This window comes from Macaca fascicularis, chromosome 13 (assembly GCF_037993035.2).
Source record: "Macaca fascicularis isolate 582-1 chromosome 13, T2T-MFA8v1.1".
In the NCBI taxonomy this organism is placed as follows: Eukaryota; Metazoa; Chordata; class Mammalia; order Primates; family Cercopithecidae; genus Macaca; species Macaca fascicularis.
The window spans coordinates 117633359-117638222 of NC_088387.1; the positions used below are offsets into that span (position 1 = coordinate 117633359).

A 4864-nucleotide genomic window follows, 5' to 3' on the forward strand; every position below is an offset into this window, starting at 1 on the left:
AGCAGGAACTTTTCAGACCCCACCTGGATCTAACTAAGCAGTGGGCTTCTCAGCGGAGGAGGTAAAACCCTGGGATCTCTTGTTAAGCCAGTTTCACACAGGGAACTTAAACGAGCCTGGAAGCTCCATGAGGTCACGGGATTAATCAAGATGGTCAAAACTAACAACACTTTCTGGAGATGAAGGTCAGGGATGCTCAGAGTACACTGACCAGCATAGGTGGGATTATCCAAAAGCTGCTTTCTCAACCTGAGAGCCCAGTTCTTTGAGAGTGTACTTTCTTTCCGTTGGGTGAAGCTAGGAATGTCACTCAGAAGGCTTTTTGAGCTATTCGTGCTAATTATATCTGTGACAAAGTTGCACCATTCAGGGCTTTGTGCCAGATCTCTGGTTGGGAAACTGTGCGACACTATGGGAGCTTACCCTGCTCTCTAACACAGAAGGACCCCTGGTGGGATTCTGTCCTGAGCGGCCATTCTCTTGAGCAGTGGTCATTTATCTCTGTTCGCCTTCTCTCCCACCTAAGTGCGTGCCACCACCTCATGGAAGATTCGACAGACATGGACACAAGCGCCCTGTGGCCCCAGAACAATCTTTTCAGTTGTGAACTAAAGGCCAACAAAGATGATCACTTTAAGGTATATAATGATGAAAATGGACACAAGTTATCTTTAAAAACAGTCAGTTTAGGGGCTGTTGCAAAGGATGAGTTGCACGTTGTTGAAACAGAGGCAATGATTACGAAGGCAGTCCAATTAAAGTAACACTGGCAACTTTGAAGACGTCTGTATGGCCAACGGTTTCCCTTGGGGGTTTTGAAATACCACCACCAGTTGTCTTATGGTTGAGGTGTGGCTCAGGACCAGTGCAGATCCGTGGGCAGCACTTAGTAGCTGTGGAGGAAGAGGCAGAGTCGGGAGATGAAGAGGAGGCAGATGTGAAACTCTGAAGTATATCTGGAAAGCAATCTGCCCCGGGAGGTGGTAGCAGGGTTCCACAGAAAAAGTGAAACTTGCTGCTGATGAAGATGATGATGATGAAGATGATTTTGATGATGAGGAAACTGAAAAGTGCCAGTGAAGAAATCTATACGAGATACTCCAGCCAAAAGTGCACAAAAGTCAAATCAGAATGGAAAAGACTCAAAACCATCAACATCAAATCAAAAGGACAAGAATCCTTCAAAAAACAGGAAAAAAAACTCCTAAAACACCACAAGGACCTACTTCTGTAGAAGACATAAAAGCAAAAATACAAGCAAGTATAGAAAAAGGTGACTCTCTTCCCAAAGTGGAATCCAAGTTCATCAATTATGTGAATAATGGCTTCTGGATGACTGACCAGGAGGCTATTCAAGATCTCTGGTAGTGGAGGAAGTCTCTTTAAGAAAACAGTTTAAACAATTTGTTAAAAATTTTCTGTCTGAGTTTCAGTAAGAGTTTGATGTCTGTAAGAGTTGATGTCTGGCTGTCCTTTATATAAGGCAGAGTGACAGCTTTCCCTGCCGTGTTTGATAAACGTTGTCCAGGTTCCATTGCCAAGAATGTGTTGTCCAAAATGCCTGTTTAGTTTTTAAAGATGGAACTCCACCCTTTGCTTGGTTTTAAGTATGTATGGAATGTTATGATAGGACATAGTAGTAGTGGTGGTCAGACATGGAAATGGTGGGGAGACAAAAATATACATGTGAAATAAAACTCAGTATTTTAATAAAGTAAAAAAAATAGAAGGACCATCCCATCTTTTATTTGCTAGAAGTGAGCATCTAAGCATTATCCCAGAGATTCCTTTGTAGGGATTTCCAGAAATCATCTCCTAGCTCAGTGTTGTGAGATCTCTTATCTTAAAGATGCATCCATTGCTGTTCCCTCTGGGGTTTTGTTGTTGAACTGAGGAAGGTCACAGAGACCATGCACTTTTCTCTAGACAGCCCATGTCATAAACCACCAACTGAGGAGTAGCGTACAATTTGTAAAGTATTTTGATCTGAAAGTCAGGAAGCTTGGATTTTAATTCCAGCTCTGCCATGGACCAATGTCGTGACCTTTGACACTTAAATAACTTTTACCTCAATTTTTCCCCCTAAAATTGAAGTCGTTGTCATGTTTACCTCATAGGGTTATGGAAATGATAAACTAATGATACCATCGTTACCTTATGCTCACAGCATGACAGCACTGGTGACCCTCAGCAGAGGGGACTGCAGGAGAAACCTAAAGAATTAACTAAAGAATTCTGCTTAAAGGTCAGTACAAGTGTGGAACTGTTAGTGTTCAAGCCCCAGCTCTTGCATTTACAATGAGACCTTGACTAAGTTAGTTAACCTCCCTGTGCCTCAGTTTCTTCACCTGTTAAATAAAGTGCTAATTTCATAAGGTTTTCAAATATAAACCATGGTAAGTTCTGAACTTAAGGTTGTGTGCAGATTAAGTGGTCTTATATGTATATTACTGTATCCCCTAATGCTACGGAATGAGGCTTGCAATTGAATGTTTCGAACCCATTTTTCCTCACTATCCATATACATCTTCCCCTGGGGTAGTAGGACATGTCCATGCCATAATTGACTTCTGGCTCTGCAGGTTTGTATCATGTGTTGATGCTATGGGTGGTGGGAGTATTCCTGGAGGCATTCCACACCTGAACATCTACCAACAGCATCACCATGCAAACTACGTAAATATTACCAACTTGAGCCAAACTAACTGTGTCTCCACAGTTGACAATCGACAAATACAATACATAATACAATCATACAGTATTATATTGGAGCTTATGATATATATAAAGAAGGAAAAGGTACAACAGGCAGGGGAAATCAGGAATCACAGCTGGAATGAAGTGAAGGAGGTGGAGCTGAAAACTGACGCAATATTAAATGCAGGGCTTAGGAGAGGCCTCATTAAGAAAGCCAGATTTGGCCAAGCACAGTGGCTTATGCCTGTAATCCCCACATTTTGGGAAGCTGAGGCAGGCCAATCAGTTGAGCCCAGGAGTTTGAGACCAACTTGGGAAACAGCGAAACCCCATCTCTCCAAAAAATACAAAAATTAGCCAGTCGTGGTGGCACACCTGTCATCCCAGCAACTTGGCTGAAGTGGGAGCATCACCTGAGCCCTGGAGGTAAAGGCTGCAGTGAGCAGAGATAGCACCACTCCCTGCATTCCAGCCTGGGAGACAGAGTGAGACCCTGTCTCAAAAGAAAAAAAAAAAAAGGCAAGATTTGTGTGAAGACTTACTGGTAGTGAGAAAATTAACAAAGCGGATTACCTTAGAAAAGTTACTTCCAAGAAGAGAGGCAAAGAACCCACCAAAACTAATGGCAGACACCCAAAGGGAAGCGTGTCTGCTGTTCAAGAACCAGGAATAAGGGTCAATGGGCTTGGAGTGCAGTGAGGGAGCTGGACAGTGACAGGAAGGAGTGTGTAGAAAAGGGGGCCAGGGGAAGGAGAGGTAGAAAAATTATGTAGTGTCTTCTGACCTTACTGATTCTTTTCTCAGATTAAGATGGAACCCATTATATGGTTTTGAGCAGAGTAAAGACACACTTTCATTTAATGTTTAAAGAGGGTTACCGTAGTAGCTGGAGTAAATATACTGGACTATTACAGCCATCTAGGTAAAGAAGATGATGGCCTCAAGCACTATGGACAGATAAGGAGACATGTGAAAAGTAATACGAAGTGGCCAGAGAAGCATTTTGAAGTAGATGCAACAGGATGAGCTGATAGAGGAGACACACAGAGTGAACAAAACACAAGAGTCAAGGACAAACTTATTAAGATGCTTGGCCAGAGAAATGAAAAGGATCAAGCTGATATCAGCTGAGATGGGGAGGTCTGGGGATGGAGCAGGTTAGTAGGAAAAGATCAGTCTAGTTTAGGACTTGAGTTTCAGCGAGCTGTTAAATAACTAAGCAAAGATGTGAACGGGCATTTGAAAACTAGAGTATGGAATCTGGGAGAGAGGTCTGAGGCTGTGACTTAAATTTGGGAGTGGTTATCATATAAATGTTTAAAATCAAGTAACTATATGAGGTCATCAAGGAAATGAGTACTACATAAATAAAGACCAAACATACACCTTTCCATTACAAGGCTTCTAAACAGAACTAAATCTGTGAGAGATGTTAAATATCAGTCTTCAATTTATCATCCAAAAGTCAGCCCATATCTTTGTCAACCTATAATTGCCAAACGCCATGCAAGTGATAGGAAAGCTTTTTAACTGAATGTATTCTACAGAATTACTTTCATAGACCATGATTCAAAAGTACGCATTGACTGTCCCCAGGAGTGATATAAGCAGTAGTGTTATGGGGAAAACCTCTGTATGATTTTGCAAACTTGCTTCTGGGAATTGTGTCTATTTTTCACGCATCTCCACAAGAGAAACCGTGGTTTAGCACTTTCTTTCTGGATCCCCAGAAAGACAGGTAAGGCTTCTCTTTCCAAAGACCTGATAGTTTTGGTTTTGATGCAATAATGAGAAATACATATTTTTTGAGTTTCCTTTCTGTGGCTACTGTTGAATGAATGTGGGAGAGTGGTTAAATGTCAACAATTTGGAGGTCGACCATCTGGTTTCTTGTCTCCGTCTATCAGTAACTCACTATGGCACATCAGGAGATTACTCAACTTGCCTTTTCTTTAGTTTTCTCATTTGTAAAATGAGGACAATAGCATTAGCTACAAGGTCTGGGAAAGGATAACGTTAACTGATTTATCCAAGGCATTTATGATACTTATTTAACATATATTAGGTCTAGGCCCTACATAAATTTTAGCTATAATTATTGGTAGTACTACTATTAATAGGTAATATTTACGGAGATTTGACTATGTTCCAGGCATTATTTTAAGCA

At 41.4% G+C, this 4864-nt stretch overlaps 1 pseudogene; it reads left to right on the forward strand.

The window, feature by feature from the left end:
• The first annotated feature begins 542 nt into the window (after positions 1–542).
• LOC107127215 (nucleophosmin pseudogene) lies at positions 543–1386 on the forward strand (annotated as a pseudogene).
• Positions 1387–4864: the final 3478 nt, after the last annotated feature.